Source organism: Phyllobates terribilis, unplaced genomic scaffold (assembly GCF_046119375.1).
Source record: "Phyllobates terribilis strain yellow unplaced genomic scaffold, ASM4611937v1 Scaffold_11__3_contigs__length_659146591, whole genome shotgun sequence".
Classification (NCBI taxonomy): domain Eukaryota; kingdom Metazoa; phylum Chordata; class Amphibia; order Anura; family Dendrobatidae; genus Phyllobates; species Phyllobates terribilis.
In genome coordinates this window covers 236880012-236902519 of record NW_027362771.1, presented here as the reverse complement: position 1 = coordinate 236902519, position 22508 = coordinate 236880012, and positions in this window count along the sequence as shown.

The window sequence follows — 22508 nt, the reverse complement described above, 5'->3', positions numbered from 1 at the left end:
AGTGTCGGTCTCCTCCGTACACTCAGTTCCAGTCTGAACTCTCTCCTATCCTTTACCTGTTTTGCCTCTATGTCCGTTCCCTTCCTTTTTCTGCAGAGTCTGAACTCGTACCTAACTCCTGCTTGTTGTCTCTGTACTCCCGTTTGTGAGTTTGTGGTCCACTCGCTACTTCTCTGCTAGTACCCTGTGGGTGTCTGGCTCTGCCTTTCCCTTCCTGTCTGTTCCGTGTGAACAGAGCCCTGTCCCCCCTACTCAGCCTAGCCTGCTCTGACTCCTTTGCTCACCGCTCCGGCGGTTCTAGTCTGCTCTGACTCCTTTGCTTACCGCTCCGGCGGTTCTAGCCTGCCCTGCTTCTGCCCACTGCTCCGGCAGTCCTGTCCTGCCCTGCTTCTGCCCACTGCTCCGGCAGTCCTGTCCTGCCCTGCTTCTGCCCACTGCTCTGGCAGTCCTGTCCTGCCCTGCTTCTGCCCGCTGCTCCGGCAGTCCTGTCCTGCCCTGCTTCTGCCCGCTGCTCCGGCAGTCCTGTCCTGCCCTGCTTCTGCCCGCTGCTCCGGCAGTCCTGTCCTGCCCTGCTTCTGCCCGCTGCTCCGGCAGTCCTGTCCTGCCCTGCTTCTGCCCGCTGCTCCGGCAGTCCTGTCCTGCCCTGCTTCTGCCCGCTGCTCCGGCAGTCCTGTCCTGCCCTGCTTCTGCCCGCTGCTCCGGCAGTCCTGTCCTGCCCTGCTTCTGCCCGCTGCTCCGGCAGTCCTGTCCTGCCCTGCTTCTGCCCGCTGCTCCGGCAGCCCCGTCCTGCTCTGTTCTTGCCCACCGCTTCGGGCGTTCCCTCTCTGCTGTGGTTGTCTACCGCATCTGCGGTTCTGTGACCCAGTCTGTACTGGGTCTTAACCTTTCTGTGCTCCAGCCCGTCCTTTCGGCCAGTACCTCCCTGCCTGCATACTCGCCTGTATCCACCCATCTGCATACCTGCCGTGTTTGCTTATATCCACCAGTCTGTGCCAGCCTAACCTGCCTGTTCCTGAGTCCCAGTGTGTACTGGGTCCTATCCCGCCTGTGTTCCTACCTGCTAGTGCCTCCCTGTCTGCACTCTAGCTGTGCTTGCCTGTACCCCTCTACCTGTATTGTTCCTGAGTCCCAGTGTGTACTGGGTCCTATCCCGCCTGTGTTCCTACCTGCTAGTGCCTCCCTGTCTGCACTCTAGCTGCGCTTGCCTTTACCCGCCTGCCTGCATACCAGTCGTGCCTGCCTATACCCTCCAGTCTGTGCGCCAGCCTAACCAGCCTGATCCAGTAATCCCTGTGTGGGTCAACCCCCGTGTCCGGAGTTTGACCTGGAGTAGCACCTGGTCCCTCTGCCCGGTTTCTCCCTGGTGCACTGGCGTCGTATGCCGTCGTGCCATCTTGGTCGGATCGGCCAGATACTTAGTCACGCCCCTCCAGGCACTCTCCGGTTCATGGTCCAGTGGAATCACTACAATCACACGCACACGCCGCTCAGCCCGGGCGTGTGCATAACAATATGTACCATCCTGACAAACTTTGAGGAGGCCACCAAGATGGTGAGTGGCGATGACGCCATCATTAGTGTCAGCATCCCACTTGTCTGTCTTTTGCAGCGCTCTCTGCAGAGAATTAAAGAGGAGGCATTGCAGCCAGAGTATGATGAGATGGATCAAGAAGCCGTAGTGGGCGATTACACACAGCCCAGCTTGCTGCAGAACTCTTAAAAAAATTCCAATCTGAACACGCTAGCGGCAGAGGTCACAGTTCATTGCCCAACCAAGGCGTACAGGCGAGAGAGATGCAACTCCAATCCAGCAGAGGCAGGGGAACACTGTCAACGTTCTGGGACAGATTTCTGACACCCGCCCAGCTTACAGGCCCTGAGGCGCGGGGTACTCTCACAAGGAGTGGAAAGTTTCAAAAGATGGTGAGGGAGTACCTTGCCGACCGTACCAGCATCCTCCGTGATTCCTCTGTGCCTTTTAATTATTGGGTATCCAAGCTGGACACTTGGAATGAACTCGCTCTGTACGCCTTGGAGGTCCTGGCCTGCCCTGCTGCTAGCGTGTTATCGGAGCGTGTTTTTAGTGCCACTGGGGGAATTATAACTGATAAGCGCACTCGCCTGTCAACTGACAATGCTGACAAGCTGACCCTTATCAAAATGAATAAGGGCTGGATTGGGCCAGACTTCTCATCACCACCAAATGACAGCAGAGTAACACAAAGTCAAATCCACTGTGTTATTTTGGGAGGTGTATTCACATGCACCACTTCACACCCACACATGGGTATACGCTTCCTCATTTCGGCTGTTTTATGTTCTTCTCCTTATCCTCAGCCTCCACCACCACTATACCACCAGGGTGCCAGCATTGCAAGTTCGTCCGTCCTTATTTTTGTCAGCTTTTGCTTGAAAGGCATAAGCAAAGACTGTGGGAGTCCCACTGCCCAATAATGGGACTTATGTTTGTAATATGCTGTACTGCATGGCTCTTATAAGTGGCATTGCAAGTTGCTCCGTCCTAATTTTTGGAAGCTTTTGCTTGGAAGGCATAAGCAAATCCTATGGGAGACCCACTCCCCAATAATGGGACTTATGTTTGTAATATGCTGTACTGCATGGCTCTTGTAAGGGGCATTGCAAGTTGCTCCGTCCTAATTTTTGGAAGCTTTTTCTTGGAAGGCATAAGCAAATCCTATGGGAGACCCACTCCCCAATAATGGGACTTATGTTTGTAATATGCTGTACTGCATGGCTCTTGTAAGGTGCATTGCAAGTTGCACCGTCCTAATTTTTGGAAGCTTTTGCTTGGAAGGCATAAGCAAATCCTATGGGAGACCCACTCCCCAATAATGGGACTTATGTTTGTAATATGCTGCACTGCATGGCTCTTGTAAGGGGCATTGCAGTTCCTCATAATTTTTGGAAAGCCTTCCATTCACTGCTTAGGCCAACAGTGCACAGGAGACCCAGTTGCTATAAATGGAAAAAAAGGTTTAGTTAAGGCCCTCTGACCTCCATGTCATTTCCAAGGGGCATTGGAGTGCCTCGAAATTTTTGGTAGGCATTGCACTCACTGTATGCCCTATAACTGTGTAGCCGAACCGCTCCTTTTGTTACAGAAACATATCCTACAAGACATATCTGGTTGACTGGCCTGATATTGATGTGAATAGTCCCTGTTCCTCCTGCTCTTTCTCCTTTGCCACTACCTCATCCATCATTTATCACCTGAAGCTTTGTTTTAATGGGAGTCATAGAACTTGGATAGTAGCAGGAAAACATCCAGCAATCCTCGGAGGAGGTAGGATATGCGCCAAAACGCTGACCACCTCAGGCCTAGCCGCTACTACATACATGCGCTTGCATTCCAACAAAACAAAGCAGATGCTAACTTCTATCATCCTCATCATGCTCCTCACCTTGGCACTCTCAACTCCCCTGATGGAGAAGCCAGGGCCCACCGGAGGAGTCTGGTTGTCTGGTGGGCTCGGCCAATGCTGCCCTAAAGCAGGCCGGGCTAAGAAAAGTGTGAGAAAGGTTACCGGGACAAATAGGGGTGGCTGGGGACCGAGTATGGACACCCGACCGCCCCCTGGAGGCTGGGGAGCAAGCGGGGACATCCGGCCACCGGGCAGCTGGGGACTGAGTATGGATACCAGGCCGCCGACGCAGCCATGGCGTGGTGGCCAGATTCCGCCTCCACATGCCTAAAAGGCCCAATTTAAAGTGCAAGCAAGCAAGCAGTATGGTATTGCAGCCTGGGGGTGGGTGGGTGGCAGGCTGCATACTTGCGCTTGCATTGCAAGGAATGGGAGAGGTACAATTGAACACTGCCCTGGGACAAGGACTTGAACGGGGATAGTTGCAAGTCTGCAACGACAGGTGCAGGGTGGGAGGCATCTTCGCATGTACCATGAACAGGGGTTTGGCATGCACACACTACAGCGGAATAGGCTCTCCTTCCCACTAAATGCACTGGGGAGGGCACAGGTAATGTTTTGGTATACGCGCTTAATCTTATGTATAAGGCACACCAGGACAAATAGGGGCGGCTGGGGACTGAGTATGGATACGTCGCTGCTGAAGCAGCCATGAGGTAGTGGCCAGCTTCGGCCTCCTCCAAACTAAAAGGCCCCATTTCAAGTGCAAGCTAGCAGTATGACATTGCAGTCTGGGGGTGGGTGGGTGGCAGGCTGCACTCTTACGCTTGCATTAAAAGAAAACAAAGCAGATGCTAACTTCTGTCATCATCATCATGCTCCTCACCTTGGCACTCTCAACTCCCCTGATGGAGAAGCCAGGGCCCACCGGAGGAGTCTGGTTCTCTGGTGGGCTCGTCCAATGCTGCCCTAAAGCAGGCCAGGCTAAGAAAAGTGTGTGGGGGGATGTTCCAAGGAGAAATTGGGGCTGCTGGAGACCATTTATGGACACCCGGCTGCCCCCAGGCGGCTGGGAACCGTGTGTGGACACCCGGCCGTGGGGCGGCTGGGGACCGAGCATGGACACCCGGCCTCCGGGCGGCTGGGGACTGAGTATGGATTCCAGGCCGCCAACGCAGCCATGACGTGGTGGCAAGATTCCGCCTCCACATGCCTAAAAGGCCCAATTTCAAGTGCAAGCAAGCAAGCAGTATAGTATTGCAGCCTTGGGGTGGGTGGGTGGCAGGCTGCATACTTGCACTTGTATTGCAAGGAATGGGGGAGGTACAATTGAACACTGCCCTGGGACTAGAACTTGCACGGGGATAGTTGCAAGTCTGCATCTTCTGATGCGGCAAGGATCACTTATGATGGGCACACTTTTAGACAGTGACCTGGGTGTCAGAGATGCTTCCAGGGGTCTTCCCCATGCTGTTCCCATGTCTTTTCAGCACTTTATGCATGTGTCACACAGCACATGGCCAGATAAGGTTGTAAAATGTTAAAATGACATTTCCCGGTGAATGCATTTGTCACAATTGAAAGCAATACAAAAGTGCAAAAACCCATAAAAAATGCTGCTTGTGAACATAGCCCAAGGTGTGGAGGAGTATTTTTGTTTTTGGTTATTTATTTTACCTTATACACAAGTCTTTACCCTGGAAAAGAAATTCCTTAACATATTTCACAGGAAAAAAGTTTCAGTTTCGTTTTTGAACGTTTTATTGTGAGCCCGTAAAAGTGGCTTAATACCTCTGACCACGTTGTTGACAGCAGTGACCTGGAGGTCAGAGATGCTTCCTGGGGCGATCCCCATGCTGTCCCCATGTCATTTGAGCACTGTCACTATCGTTTTGGGCACTTGTTAGGCTTTTAAAAGACTGCCGGGGGTGCCACCGCAAAAATGCTCGGGTCTCCCATAGACTAACATTGGGCTCATTGCTCGGGTCGAGCACCCGAGTATCACGGCGAGCTCGGCCCGAGCTTCGAGCACCCGAGCATTTTAGTGCTCGATCAACACTAGTTAACGCATGTGTTTCCCCATGCGGACTGACAAGCACTTTTCAGGCTATAGCATCACTTGGAAAGTGCTTGACAACTAGGTCACACTGTATAAATCCATGCAAACAGTATGGATTTATATAGTGTGACCGTAAAAATAAAAAAATAAAGCTATACTTACCTCCGATGCCCCCCCGCGTGTGCTGTCGCGCTCGTCCTGGCTTCTTCCTGGTTGCCGGGCTCTCGCGATACAGCCTGCGGTCACATGACCACGACGTCATCTCAGGTCCTGGAAGATAAGCGCTGCAGGGGCCGCCGGACAGGTGAATATAAACTTTATTTATTATTTTATTCTTTTTTTTACAGGTACAATGGTACCCAGGTCTGGATGAGAGTCTTCTCTCCTCCAGAACTGGGTACCATCCGCACATTGAAACGCATATAATCCACGTGTACAAATGTACAGACACGGATTATATGCGTCTCAATGCAAGTCAATGGTGGTAATTCCGCTGCGCTTCTGTAAAATTAATGAACATGCTTCGGATTTATGAGCGCTGCAGAAACGCTGCGGAAAAATTCGCAGCATGTGCATTGACATTGCGGAATGCCATTGGGGACCATGGGGTGCGGATTACCAAGCGTTTTTGATGCGTTTCCGCTGCGGAAATTCCGCAGCGGAAACGCATGAAAAACGCATCGTGGGCATGCAGCCTTAGTCCTGAGACGGGGACAAGGGGGCATCTTCTACATCTGGAGGAAAGAAGGTTTAATCATAATCACGGACGCGGATTCTTTACTGTAAGAGCAGTGAGACTATGGAACTCTCTGCCGCATGATGTTGTAATGAGTGATTCACTAGCAAAATTTAAGACGGGCATGGATGCCTTTCTTGAAAAGTATAATATTACAGGTTATATATACTAGATTCCTTGATAGGGCGTTGATCCAGGGAACTAGTCTGATTGTCGTATGGAGTCAGGAAGGAATTTTTTTCTCCAATGTGGAGCTTAGTGTTTGCCACATGTTTTTTTTTGCCTTCCTCTGGATCAAAATGTTAGGCTATGGGTTGAACTAGATGGACTTCCTTCAACCTTAAAAACTATGTTACTACGTTACTATGTTACTATTTGTTCACTCATATCCAACTCTTGGATAGTATATAGACCACTTCTTACCATACTTCCATGTTTTCCACAGCTTCTTTCAATTGCTCTCTGGTAATTTCCGTGTCAATTGTGAAGTTATCCAGCTAAAGGGCCTTCGGTCTCCCATTTTCTTTTACCACTGACCGTTCCGATTAGCATCTCCTTTTCTAAGGAGTTTGTCCTCATTACATGTCCAAAAAAGGTCAGTTTCTGTCTGCAGATATTGCTTCACAGGGACATCTCTGGGTTTATATGATCAAGAACATCTTTGTTGGTAAACCTTGCTGCCTATAGGATTTGAGTATGTCTTCTCCAGCATCACAAATTTCCTCCAGCATCACAGGTCAAAGTCATCAATTTTTCTGAAAAAAGGCATGGACTGCACATCCCAAAAAATCATAGGTTGATCTAATGCCGCTAGGCAAAAATACACATAACTGAACATGAGGTTCTTAATTTAACATTCTGATCAGACTGTGTGAAGCCCACTGCCACGTCACGCCTTGACAGGGCAGTATTTTTGCCTAGCAGCATTAGATCAACGTATGAATTTTTGGATGTCCATGTCCTTTTTTCATCAACTTTTCTTCTGCCTGCTTTTGTGAGTGTGGGAACACAATTGCAATGATCAATTTTTTTTACAGTGATTGAAACATCCTTGCACTTTCATATTTGGTCCATGCTCACCATGACTGCAAGCTAAAGTGCTAATCAACATTTCATCTCTGTTTTTGTCTATCACTTCTCTTTCTTCATTATTGATCTTTATATGGTCTTCCTCTTTGATGATAGTGATGATTTTAGTCTTCTTGATGTTCAGGTAAAGTCCAATCTTCACACTTTTCTTTTCAACTTCAAGATCAGATTTTGGAAGTCCTTCTCACTTTCTACCAGAAGGGTTGTATATTCTGCATACCTTAAATTGCTGATGATTCTTACACCTATTTTTACCCGAAAACTCGAATCACCTAAGTCCAACTTCCTCATGATTACTTCTATGTGTGCCAATAGTTTGTGAATACCCTTCCATTAGTAAAACTGCACCTCACCACTTTTAAAAATAATACTCAATGTAAACAATATTTTATGTTGTTATCACTCTAAGAACTGTCAAATGCATTAATGGTGATCTAGAACAGTAAAATTGTTAATAATAATATCCCTGGTAGTCTAGGGGAGTGAAGCAGTTAAAAGTAACAACCCTTGTAATCTTGGGCAGTGTAAAAAAAAAAAGAGTGAATTGCTCCAAACGTATTAAAACTTGCATGCCTTAATTAATTTGGCTATTATTGGACTTTACTAAATCTAAGAAAGTGAAAGAATGCCTGCTATTGACAGGCATAGGTTAATGTTCACCACATTATCTGCAATTTCTAGTTTCAGTAATAATAATAAATGTGTTTTGAAAGTTGAAGACCACGTACTCTCCCAGTAAACCAGGCCCAATCATCACAGTAGTTTCCTGATGAGTGCTGAGAAAGTTAAGATTTTTTCATTTTTTTTAGGCTCTGACTATGCTTTAAAGGGGCTAGCCAGGGCTATTTAAATTTTTTTTACTATGGGTCTAAGAACTAACAGGCAGGTAGTTTATACCGCTGACGTCATGTCGCCAGAGCAGTGGCTTCTCTTCCGCTCTGTTGATGGGGTGTGACTGCCAATGTCATGCTGATAGACAGCCTGCTCCTTGCTGCCTATCTATGGGGACCTGGTTGTCTGTCACCATGATGTCGGAAGTTACACCCTGTAGACAGAGCAGCTCGGAAGAAGAAGGGCTGTTCTGTTAATGTGAAGGAGCTGAATCGCTGATAGGAGCGGTCGATGACCGCTCTGAGCCGGCACGGGTAGAACAGGCAGGTAGTTACCTCTGTTAGCAACTGCCTGCCTGTTAGCTTTCAGGCCCACAGAAAAAAAATAATCCTGAACAACGCATATAAAGCTGTAAGAAACTGATTAATAAATGTATGTCTATATATGTTAAGAAAGAACATTGGTCTTGGCCATAGCCTTTATTTAGTATTCTACCTTAGAACTATTTACGTTAATGGAACATGGGTGTATTACTAGACAAAACATTTGGACCAGTGTGGCACCATTTCTGAAAAAAAAACTAAACAAACCTCTTAAAGTTTCCCAAAATGCCTTTGTATTATAACATCATATGGTAGTGAATTTTTTTGGAGTATTATCATCACCCTTCACAGAAATGTCATTTTAATTCTTATGTGTCGCTTTCAAAATTTACCTTTTTGATTTTTATCATTCTAGTGCCCTAAAGCAGAAAAGTACGATACTCAGCGTTCAATATACTAATTTTATTTGATTCTGTGAAATACATGTTTTACAAAACCAACTGATGAATTAATTGTCTGTGTTGGAATTCAGTTTTCATTTTGGAATTTTAATAAATGACCTTGGTGGAGTGTCACATTCTATCATATCAGAAAAGTGAACTTAACATGATGTTATATGACAAAGTCCAGTGTAATGGCCATCCTTTTAAGAGAGGGCAAGGAAGACTGTCACGGTAGTCAAATGGAGCCAGATATGTATTATCAAAATACTCAAAAAAACAAACCCACTAATATTACATCAAAAGATAAATAGTCTGATGATTACTATACTGCATTTAGGTTAATTCAATATAAGAAGGGTAAATAAGGATCCAGGGGATAGTTTTAAGGCTCATGAATTGTTATGCATACAGTTTACTGTTTTAGGAACTTGCCTATTAAGTATCTGTAAAAAAAATTATATATGCTAAATTGTAATACTGTATATTATTATTATTATTGCCCCTAGCTTATCAAATATGTATGTCACTAGGATATGCCATAACTAGTGTTGAGCGATACCTTCCGATATCGGGAAATATCGGATCGGATTGGATCGGACCGGTACCCAAAATATATCGGATATCGCCGATTCCGATACCGGAAACCAATGCAAGTCAATGGGACACAAATATCGGAATAAAAATAAACCCTTTCTTTCCTTGTAGGTTAATTCTACATGAAGGAAGACAGCAAAGAATAATGTAGAATGTATTACATGAAAAACCAGCAATTAAGCAGCGGCATACACCGGTACCCGACAATTTAGAACAGAAAGAATAGAGAATCACACATAGATTAGATAGATAGAAACATGTCAGTCACATATATAAGAAGTACAGTGACAGTGTTGGTTACTGTACTTGTCATTTAGTGTTAAAGGATTTATTTAAAAAAATAACAGTGTTTTCATGCACCATCTCTTTAAAAAAGCCGGCTGGCAATTCAGCAGCGGTACCCGACAATTTAGAATAGAAAGAATAGAGAATCACACATAGATTAGATACATAGAAACATGTCAGTCACATATATAAGAAGTACAGTGAGAGTGTTGGTTACTGTACTTGTCATTTAGTATTAAAGGATTTATTTAAAAAAATAACAGTGTTTTCATGCACCGTCTCTTTAAAAAAGCCGGCCGGCAATTCAGCAGCGGTACCCGACAAATTAGAATTGAAAGAATAGAGAATCACACATAGATTAGATACATAGAAACATGTCAGTCACATATATAAGAAGTACAGTGACAGTGTTGATTACTGTACTTGTCATTTAGTGTTAAAGGATTTATTTAAAAAAATAACAGTGTTTTCATGCACCATCTCTTTAAAAAAGCCGGCTGGCAATTCAGCAGCGGTACCCGACAATTTAGAATTGAAAGAATAGAGAATCACACATAGATTAGATACATAGAAACATGTCAGTCACATATATAAGAAGTACAGTGACAGTGTTGGTTACTGTACTTGTCATTTAGTGTTAAAGGATTTATTTAAAAAAATAACAGTGTTTTCATGCACCGTCTCTTTAAAAAAGCCGGCCGGCAATTCAGCAGCGGTACCCGACAATTTAGAATAGAAAGAATAGAGAATCACATATAGATTAGATACATAGAAACATGTCAATCACATATATAAGAAGTACAGTGATAGTGTTGATTACTGTACTTGTCATTTAGTGTTGAAATAAAGGATTTATTAAAAAAAAAATTGGCGTGGGTTTTCCCCTTAATTGTAGTCTCTAGCGGAGGTTAAGCAGACGGCTGGGGCAGATGTTTGAAGCCTGGGAAGGGGGTAATACCCACAGAGCTTCCCAGGCTACTAATATCAGCCCCCAGCTGAATACCTAGCCTTTACTAGCTATTAAAATGGGGGACCCCCAAAAAAATGACGTGGGGTCCCCCCTATTTTAATAGCTAGCAAAGGCTAGGCAGACAGCTGGGGGCTGATATTAATAGCCCAGGAAGGGTGCCATGAATATTGGCCCCCTCCCAGGCTAGAAACACCAGCCATCAGCCGCCCCAGAAATGGCGCATCCGTAGGATGCGCCAATTCTGGCACTTAGCCTCCCTCTTCCCACTGCCCTGTAGCGGTGGCAGTGGGGTAATAGGGTTGGGGTTGATGTCAGCTTATAATGCCAGCTGACACCAAGCCCAGGTTAGTAATGGAGAGGCGTCTATAAGACACCCCCATTACTAACCCCATAGTGAAAGTTAAAAAAAAACACAAACACCCAGAATAAAGTCCTTTAATTGAAATAAAGACACAATTCTTTATTGTTCTAAATTAAACCATACCTACCATCACGCCCATTCCAGCTGAAGCCCACGATTTCTTGCAATAAAAGTAAAATAATAAAGCAACCTCTTCCTTACCTTTCCATGGTTCCCACGATGGCTCCAGCTCTGCTACATTCACATGACAGGCTGGATCGCAGCCGAAAGTTGCCATCGAGCTTGCCATGCCACAGATACTGAAAAGCTCTTCAGTGAAGCTCCTCAGTGTCTGGCTGTGACGGCATAAAGATGAGCCGAGGTCATGTCCAATGAACTCAGCTCACCTCATGCACGTCACTGACAGCGTGGGAAAATTCTCCTGCGCATGCGGTGAGCGTGAGAGAATTCTCCTGCTGAAGCACTGAGCGCAGGGGAATTTTCCCACGCTGTCAGTGACGTGCATGAGGTGAGCTCATGTCCAATGAACTCAGCTCACCTCATGCACGTCACTGACAGAGTGGGACAATTCTCCTGCGCTCAGCGCTTGCCATCCCAGCCATGGGAGAATTCACCTGCTCAAGTGCTGAGCGCAGGAGAATTTTCCCATGCTGTCAGTGACGTGCATGAGGTGAGCTGAGTTCATTGGACATGACCTCGGCTCATCTTTATGCCGTCACAGCGAGACACTGAGGAGTGCAAGCATGCCTGCGCTTCTCAGTGTCTGTGGCATGGCAAGCTGGATGGCAGCTTTCGGCTGCGATCCAGCCTGTCATGTCAATGTAGCAGAGCTGAAGCTGTCGTGGGAACCATGGAAAGGTAAGGATGATGTTGCTTTATTATTTTACTTTTATTGCAGGAGAATTTTCCCACGCTGTCAGTGACGTGCATGAGGTGAGCTGAGTTCATTGGACATGACCTCGGCTCATCTTTATGCCGTCATAGCCAGACACTGAGGAGCGCAAGCATGCCTGCGCTTCTCAGTGTCTGCGGCATGGCAAGCTGGATGGCAGCTTTCGGCTGCGATCCAGTCTGTCATGTGAATGTAGCAGAGCCGGAGCCGTCGTGGGAACCATGGAAAGTTAAGGATGAGGTTGCTTTATTATTTTACTTTAAGTGCAGGAGATTGTTGGCTTCAGCTGGAATGGGCGTGATGGTAAGTATGGTTTAATTTAGAACAATAAAGAATTGTGTCTTTATTTCAATTAAAGGACTTTATTCTGGGTGTTTGTGGGTTTTTTTTAACTTTGATTATGGGGTTAGTAATGGGTGTGTCTTATAGACGCCTCTCCATTACTAACCTGGGCTTGATGTCAGCTGGCATTATAAGCTGACATCAACCTCAGCCCTATTACCCCACTGCCACCGCTACAGGGCAGTGGGAAGAGCGAGGCTAAGTGCCAGAATTGGCACATCCTATGGATGCGCCATTTCTGGGGCGGCTGACGGCTGGTGTTTCTAGCCTGGGAGGGGGCCAATATTCATGGCACCCTTCCTGGGCTATTAATATCAGCCCCCAGCTGTCTGCCTAGCCTTTGCTAGCTATTAAAATAGGGGGGACCCCACGTCATTTTTTGGGGGGTCCCCCATTTTAATAGCTAGTAAAGGCTAGGTATTCAGCTGGGGGCTGATATTAGTAGCCTGGGAAGCTCTGTGGGTATTACCCCCTTCCCAGGCTTCAAACATCTGCCCCAGCCGTCTGCTTAACCTCCGCTAGAGACTAAAATTACGGGGAACCCCACGCCAATTTTTATTTTAATAAATCCTTTATTTTAACACTAAATGACATCTACAGTAACCAACACTGTCACTGTACTTATTATATATGTGACTGACATGTTTCTATCTATCTAATCTATGTGTGATGCTCTATTCTTTCTGTTGCAAATTGTCGGGTACCGGTGTATGCCGCTGCTGAATCACCGGACGGCTTTTTTAAAGAGACGGTGCATGAAAACACTATTATTTTTTTTAATAAATCCTTTAACACTAAATGACAAGTACAGTATGCTGAGCGCTGCCATCCATCTTGTCATCCTTCAGAGACACTGCAGAGAGCAGGCATTATGGGAACTTCCGATTCCTGCATTCGATATTCTAAAAGTATCGGAACTCAGTATCGGAACTTCGATACCGCGAATATCGGTCGATACCCGATATTTCAGTATCGGAATGCTCAACACTAGCCATAACATTAAATAGGTGCGGGAACCTCTGCCAATCTCAATGTTAGCCTCTCCTAGTGAGGTGAATTCATGAAGCCACCGATCAGGGTGAACACACAGACCCTGTGTGTTGGCACAGCAGGTTGGCAGGTATGTAGAACAGCAAGAACTTTGGCAACAGACTAAGCTGGATGGCAGACAAACAAGCAAGGCAGGACACACCAGAAGACACAGAACCGGGAGGGCAGATGCAGAAGCTGTGGAAGAGGTCAATGCAGTGCCGTTACTCTTCTTCTGTCACCACCAGCTGCAGTTCTAACTGTGAAACAAGATATCATTGAGGTTGGAGATAGAAACAGTGAGTGACACCAACGCCACCCCACAGCTTCTACACTCAAAAGAATCATCATCAGAGGTGGTACTGGTGTCACTCACACCGCTTCTATCACTACCACCTGATAATGATTCATTTGAGGGCGGTGGTAGAAGATGTTGGTTGGTGCTGGTATCATTTACAGCCTCGATCTGCACCCCCTGACAATGTCTTATTTCACAGTTAGAAGCTGCAGCAGCAGGGACAGTAGCAGAGTGCCAGCGCTGCACTCACCTCCCCCACAACTTCTGTCACCATGGATCCAGGACATCTTCAGGGGCGGCAATGCAAGAAACTGTAGTAAGTAACTGCAGCACTACACCCTGATTAGATCCTGTTCCAAAAGGGGTGATAGATGTACTGAGAAGTGGCTGCAGCCCCAGTCTCCTGTGACATCCCACTTGAGATTCCTTTCAAATTAAATTTCACAGAGAATAAAGTTAAAAAAATCCACATTTAGGGATTAACAAGATAGGGAGGAGTGTAGAATATGTTATAATAAAGCTAATTACAAAAGTGATTAGGGTGTAAAATGCGGGAATTAGACTTACCGGTAATTGTGTTTCCAGGAGTTCATCCTGACAGCACCATGGAGGACGTCCTCCTAATCCTTCCAGGGACAGGAAACATGAGAGGTTAAAAGTCCTCCCCCCTCTCCACCCTCCAGTGTTTTTTCTAAGTACCACTCCAGGATGGATGCACAACACATTTATTAATCTCTATATACACATGTTATTTCAAAATGCATAGATATCAATGAGGGAGGGAAACTAACTGTGCTGTCAGGATGGACTCCTGGAAACACAATTACTGGTAAGTCTAATTACCGCTTTCCAGGATGTCCCCCTGACAGCACCAAGGAGAATACCAAAGTATTTCCCCCTAGGGTCGGACTACCGAATGGAGAACCTTCCTGCCAAAAGCTACTCCCTGCCCTACCAGGACATCTAGTTTATTGTGCCTAGAAAAGGTACTCAGACTTGTCCAAGTCGCTGCAGTGCATATCTGTTTTAAAGAGGCTCTGCCTCTCTCTGCCAAAGACGTACAAACTGAACGGGTAGAATGGGCTTTCAACCTATCCGAGGGACTCTTCCCCTCTGCTGAATAAGCGAGACCTATTGTGGCTCTAATCCACCTGGCAATGGTCTTCTTAGATGCTCTTTTCCCCTTCTTACCCGCATACTGGATGAACAGGTTATGATCTGTTCTCCAATCACAAGTGGCCTCAAGATAATTGAAGACTGACTGTCTCACATCCAAAGAATGAAAAAACTGTCCTTTCGGATTTTTTGGGAACTGGCAAAATGACGGCAGGACAATCTCCTGATTGATATTTTTTGTAGACTACCTTAGGTAGAAAACTTGGTTTTAACCTCAGCACGATTCTATCATCATCAATCTGCAAGTATGGATCTGTATTGTATGCTGAGATCTGAACTCTTAGAGTGCTTGGCCTCAGACCTTTGTTAAACCCTGCCTGTAAAAAATCTAGGATCTTTTCGATATTAGGATTTGTTATATCCACTATAGCACTTCCACTTTCTGAACAGAACCTCTTCCAGATTTTTCTATAAATAGCTGAGGTGACCAGCTTTTGACTCGCCTGTAACATAGTTATAACCTGATCTGACAGCCCTCTGGATTTCAGGAGCTGCCTCTCAGGATCCAAGCTGAGAGGTGTAGTCTGTCCACATTCTGGTATAAGACCGGTCCTTGGAGAAGAAGATCCTTCCTTAAGGGAAGTAGTATTGTATCCTCTAGGGCCATCCTGGACAAAAGGGGAAACCAACTCCTTCTTGGCCAGAAGGGAACTATCACAATTATCTTTATCTGATCCTCCTGTATTTTCCTTAGGACCCTCGGAATCAATGGTAAGGGAGGGAAGGCATAAGAAAGACTTTCTGACCATGCCTGGGATAACGCATCGATTCCCATCGGGTTGTCCTGGGGATTTAGGGAGTAAAACTTTTTGGCCTACACATTTTTCCTCGTTGCGAACAGGTCTATCTGTGGGACACCCCACCGGCGACACAAAGTGTGGAAAACCTTCCCATTTAGTTCCCATTCTGAAGGTAGAACTTCCTGTCTGCTCAGAAAATCTGCTACCTGATTGTGAGCCACTTTTAAATGGACTGCTGAGACTGAGGACAGCTTTTCCACCCAGACAAATATTTTTGATGCCAGACCCTGAAGTATTTGGTGTCTCGGGCCCCCCTGATGATGCAGAAAAGACACCGACTTCGTATTGCCCAACAGTATCTTTATGTGTTTGTTCTGCACCTGCTGACTGTTGCGCCGAACGACTTTCCACACGGCACAAAGTTCCCGGTAGTTTGATGACATAGCCTGAACCTCCAGGGACCAAGCCCCTTGAAAATATTTTCCATCTATGTGGCCACCCCAATGCGTTGGTTGTGATGACTACAACCGGAGAGGGAACCCAGTCTATCCCTAGCTGAAGATTTGCCGTCACTGTCCACCACCCCAGACTCTCTTTTGTTATCCGAGATAGGGGCGTTAACTTGTCTAGGGACAGTTGCTTTTTGTCCCAAAAAGACAGGATTGCTTTCTGTAGCTACCTTGAATGAAATTGACTCCACCTCACACAAGGAAAACAAGCCGTCATCAATCCAAGAATCTTCATTGCTGACCTGATCGAGCAACGACTCTTTCGGAATTGAAATACATTGTTTATTATAGTAATTTGTTTTACCATGGGTAGAAACAAAGTTCTTAGTCAGGAGTCTAAAATGACCCCTAAGAAGACCTTCATGGTTCCCGGGTTTAGGTCCAACTTTTCCCAATTTATCAACCAACCTAGATTTTTGAGAGTGGACACCATAAAATCTAGGTGTTTCTGCAGTTCTAGCTGAGAACCGGCCACAAGAAAAAAAGTAGTCTAGGTAAGGGACTATGATGTCTCCTGTTTTCCTTAGGTAGGCAGGTAGGCTACAATTTATGCTACTAACTAGGTAAAGACCAGGGGGGCAGAGGCTAGGCCGAAGGGTAGGCAACAGAACTGGAAGTCATGAACCTGATCGATTTGATGGCGAAACGGAGGTATTTTTGATATTGTTGATGAATGGGGACATGATAGTATGCCTTTTTTAGATCCAGTGTGCACATCACTGCATCATTTTCTATTAGAGGGATGGTTGACTTGATCGACTCCATTTTGAAGCGCTTGTTACCCACCGATTTAATGGCTTCAGGTTTATAATTACCCGCATTTCTCCTGATGGCTTTTTTATGGAAAACAGTCTCGATTAGTGACATTAAACCGTTCATTCTGTGGAACAGCTACAATCGCTCCTTTTTGCCGAAAGTTCTGAATTTCTGACCACATGGGGGACATTTTTACTGTAGGCTGGGACGCGGTTAAAATGAATCTTTCGTATGGGAACTGGCAAAGTTTTATCCTGTACCCTGAACTCAGAGTATTTAACACCCACTGATTTTGAGTTATGTCCTGCCAGCCTGAGATGAACTGACTCAGTCGCCCCCCTACATGCATGGCATCATTGTTTCTCAGAACCAGAACCAGAGCCAGTCTCAGTAAGGGAAGTGATTTTATGATAGTATCCATAGGAGTCTTAGATCTTAATTGTTCTCTAAGATCGTCGACCCACATGAAAATAGATCTGGCAACAGATATTGCCACAATATTAGCTTTAATGATTGTAGCTGAAGTCTCCCAGGTCCTTTTTAAAAAGACATCCTCCTTTCTGTCCATCGGATCCTTCAGACTAGAAGAGTCTTCAAATGGAATTGAAGATTTTTTTGCTATCTTAGCTACCGGGACATCAATCTTGGCAATCTCCTTCCATGTTTTAATGTCCTCAGGGTCGAATAGTAGGCGGAGTGATGACTAGTCTTTTTTGGCGTCTTCCCGCTCTTCTAGGATCATAGCCTGGATAAGGTTATTAACCGGGAAAACTCTGTTTCGCTGCGACTTGAGGCCTCTGAACATCTCATCCTGTATGGAATGAGATATCGGAGTCTCTTCCACCTGCATGGAGTTTCTGACAGACTTCAAGAGTTCATCCATATATTCTGATGAAAACAGGTATCTCTTTCCTTCTTCTGGTGGATTGGAAGCCGTGTCATCTTCCTCGTCGACCTCAGACCTGTAGGATTGTGGTTCATCCTCTGAACTAAATTCCATCTCTCACCTTGGCTTCTTTGCTCAGGGCCCAATTTGGACTGCCTGGGATGAAACTAGGCCAGAAATTGAAGCTTGGACCTCCTTCCCTGGTCATGCATCTCATGTCTGCCAGGATGGACAGATTTTCCTCCCGAACAATCCTGGAAGTACAATTCTCGCACAAATATTTTCCATAGGCTAGGGGCAACTTGGTGTTACAGATGGTACATCTGTTCCCCGTATCCTTTTTGTTATCCTTTTTAACTGTCGTTGGTGGATTAGTGGGAACCTTGTCCTATGAGACATAGAGGGATATATAGGAATATATCATTTAATTATGGGGGAGACTATAGCCAAAATCACCCAGAAAACCCTGCTCCATAGGCTCATTCCCACTCAAGTGCACCATGGAAGGCTCAGATGAGGTCTCAGTTTTACCAGAGTACTCCATCCTTACAGTCACCAGCACAGCATATATACAGGACACAGGCAACTACCGGTTCCTGCAGACTTCTCTGCTTCATGCGTTCCACCTGGAACGCACGCCGACTGTGCTTTTTAAATTTTCAAAAAGCGCGCGCTCCCGCGCGTACCGGAGCTCGTTACCGGAAGTGCGTCACCACAGGTCCTGGAGGCTTCATGATTAGCAGAGCTGTGCTGGAGCCGAGTCAGCCTGCGGATATCTTCTCAGGGGGGAGGAGAGCTGGGTTCGCCCGATCCCCCTGGATCCACCATCCAGTAAGATCTTCATGTCCATGGAAACCTTGCTCCTCTCCTGTTCCTATCCTCCCAGGGACAGTGTTACGGGTCCGGGTGGTGGAACCTCTGTGCTTCGGTGCAAGGAGGGACCAGAGGAGCATGACTAAGTGCCTACTCTGCCAGACCCAGGTCACACGACGGCTTAGTTGACTCCGTGAACCAGGGAGGGACCGGGTAGGTGAATCAGGTGCCACTCTGGGACTGACCTTGTGTGAGAACAGGTGACTCCCACGGGTCAGATGACTGGAGCTGAATGGTACAGGAAGGCTGATGGGTGGTCCGGGTAGATCAGCAGGCAGGTACGGCAGATAGTCAGACAGGTGCTCCGGGTAAGCAAGCAGGTGGGTACAGCGGAGAGCCAGACAGGTTCTCCGGGTAGGCAGGCTGGCAGGCACAGCAGGTCACTGGCAAGTGCTCCATGCAGGCAGCCGGGCACGACAGGTAACTGGCAGGTGCTCTAGGTAGGCAGGCTGGCGGGCACGGCAGGTTACTGGCTGGTGCTCCAGCTTGGCTGGCTGGCGTACTCAGCAGGTAACTGGCAGGCTGGCAGGCAGGACTATTAGATAGACTGGTGGGCTGGACTGTAGACAGACTGGTGGGCTGGACTGTTAGACAGGCTGGCAGGCTGGACTGACAGGCAGCGAGACCTGACGGCTGAGGCAAGTGTTAGCACACGGAACAACAACCTTGCACAGGCACCTCCATTTTGGAGGAGGTGCCTTATATAGGAGAAGGCCGGGGACTCTTTAGGATGGCGCGCGTGGTCCCTTTAAGAAGGAGGGAGCGCGTGCGCACTCTAAGCACAGTGCCCAGGAAGCTGCGAGCGGTGCACGCCACAGCAGCAGGGGAGCGGGAAGACGCCGGACGAGGACCGTGGCGGTGAGGGGAACTTCGTCTCTACCCGGCAGGAGGCAGAGACGCCGATGCTACAGTACCCCCTCTTTACGCCCCCTCTTCTTTAGGCCCGCGAGAATTTTTTTAAGAAGATGAGGGGCATGAATGTTCTCCCTGGGTTCCCAAGACCTCTCCTCCGTGCCAAACCCCTTCCAATCCATAAGAAAGAAAGTCTTTCCTCTTACCCTCTTGGTGGCCAAAATGTTTTCTACCTCAAAGACATCCTCAGTGGAGACTGGAGCTGGAGTGGTACCTGGATCGTCAGAGAAGGAATTAAGGACAACTGGTTTGAGGAGGGATACATGAAAGGAGTTGGGAATCCGTAAGGTGACCGGGAGTTTCAGCTTGTAAGCCACGGGATTGATTTGGTTAAGAACCTCGAATGGACCGATGAACCGCGGACCCAACTTATAAGAAGGTATCTTGAGACGGACATACTTGGAGGAAAGCCAGACCTTGTCTCCCAGATAGAATTGAGGCTGATCCAGATGTCTCTTATCAGCACGTCTCTTCATCCGCTCGGAGGACTGAAGAAGTGCAGATCTAGTGTCTTCCCAAATAGCCGAAAATTCGCTGACAAGAGACTCCACAGCAGGATTGTCCACTGAAGAGGAGATGGGAACCGGATTCCGGGGGTGTCAACTGTAGACCACAAAAAACGGGGATTTAGTAGAAGACTTGCTCTCATGGTTGTAAAAGGAGAACTCGGCCCAGGGCAGGAGCTCAACCCAATCGTTATGGTGAGCGTTGACAAAGTGCCGAAGAAAGCTGATAAGGATCTGGTTGATACGTTCCACTTGACCATTGGACTGAGGATGATAAGCAGAAGAGAAATCCAAAGAGACATCCAGTGGCTTGCACGTAGCTCTCCAGAAGCACAAAGTGAACTGAACTCCATGATCAGACACAATGTGGAGGGGTAGGCTGTGAAGACGGAAGATGTGATGGATGAAGTCCTTAGCCAGCACAGATGCAGATGGAAGACCAGGCAGAGGGATGAAGTGGGCCATTTTAGAAAAGTGGTCACCGACCACTCAAATGACAGTACAACCGGCAGAAACAGGGAGATCCGTGATGAAGTCCATTGCAATGTGTTGCCACGGAGCGGCAGGCACGGGAAGAGGAAGGAGATGGCCGGATAGAAGGTGCCTGGGAACCTTGTTATGGGCACAAGAGGAACAAGCCGCGACAAAGTCCACAACATCCTTGTGCAGGGAAAGCCACCATTAATGTCGGGCGGCGAGCAGATAGGTCTTCCTCTGGCCAGCATGACCGGCTAGTTTGGATGAATGGCCCCATAGTAGAACCTTCGATCCGGAACTGCTACAAAGGTCTTACCGGGTGGAACATGAGACAGGTCAAATGTTGCAACAGTCATTACTTTGGAGGCGTCAATGATATGTAGAGGCTCCTCCTCTTGGTCAGAAGACTGGAATGAGCGGGATAGAGCGTCAGCTTTAATGTTCCTGTCCGCCGGGCGGTAATGCAGAGTGAAGCAGAATCAGGGAAAGACCACCTGGCCTGAAGCGGATTTAGTCTTTGGGCGTTCTGCAAATAAACAAGGTTTTTGTGGTCAGTGAAGGTGACCACCGGGTGCAGCGCCCTCTCGAGCAAGTAGTGCCACTCCTCCAGCGCTAATTTGATGGCCAGCAGCTCACGATCTCCTATGGAGCAGTTGAGCTCGGACGAGGAGAAGAGCTTGGAGAAGAAGCCGCAGGTTACCATTCTACCGGACGAGGATTTCTGGGTGAGCACCGCTCCGGCTCTGGAGGAGGATGCATCAACCTCCAGGAAGAACTGCTTGTTGCAATCCGGACGGTGCAGCACAGAAGTGGAGGAGAAGGCTTGTTTAAGGGAGACGAAGGCCTTCTCCGCTTCACAAGTCCATTCCCTGGGATTTGCTCCTTTACGGGTGAGCGAGGAGATGGGAGCAGTCCGGGAGGAGAAATGAGGAATGAAGAGACTGTAATAGTTTGCAAAGCACAGAAATCGCTGAATCGCCTTCAACCCCTCCGGTCGGGGCCACTTTAAGACGGCAGACACCTTCTGGGGATCCTTAGCAGAACCTGATGAACATCCCTCTGGTGTGAGGGCAGATCCGGAGAGAAAACCAAGATATCGTCCAGGTACACCACCACGCAAGAATACAGGAGATCACGCGGTATTCGTAGTGACCGTCCTGGGTGTTGAATGCCATCTTCCACTCGTCTCCCTGGCGGACCGGACAAGCAGCAGGACCTGAGGGCTGAGGCAAGTGTTAGCACATAGAACAACAACCTTGCACAGGCACTTCCATTTTGGATGAGGTGCCTTATATAGGAGAAGTCCTCTAGCCATTGGCCGGGGACTCTTTAGGACGGCGCGTGCAGCCCCTTTAAGAGGGAGGGCGCGCTCGCCCTAAGCACAGTGCCCAGGAAGCTGCACGTGGTGCGCGCCACAGCAGCAGGGGAGCAGGAAGTCGCCGGACCAGGACCGCGGTGGTGAGGGGAACGGCGTCTCTGCCCGGCAGGAGGCAGAGACGCCAATGCTACAGACATGAAAAACACTGGAGGGTGGAGAGGGGGGAGAGCTTTTAACCTCTCGTGTTTCCTGTCCCTGGAAGGATTAGGAGGATGTCCTCCATAGTGCTGTCAGGGGGACGTCCTGGAAAAATAGATGTTTATAAAGAATATTTTAGGTGCTGGACCAACCCTTTAAGTCTGCACCAATGTTCTAAAATGTCAATGCAGTCTAAGCAGCTTGCAGAAGATCGTGTAGGAGGTGGTAAGTTGGCTTTCACAATCACCCAGACTTCCAAGAGAGAAGATAAACATGGTTTATTACCATATTTACCTTTTTGATCTCTATATACAGTGCTGAACCAGCAGGAAGCAGTAGCAATCAGAGTGTTTCCTCCTCTGTACCTAGTGGACATGTGATCACTAACGGTAAAGAGGCAGCAGAATCTACTGGGTCCTAGGGCACCCAGTCAGGATGGCTTTGCAGGTAGGAGGCAAAAATTCCCCTGTAATTGGGGCTAACATACCAGCTCCAGTTACAGGGGAAATCAGCAATAAAAAT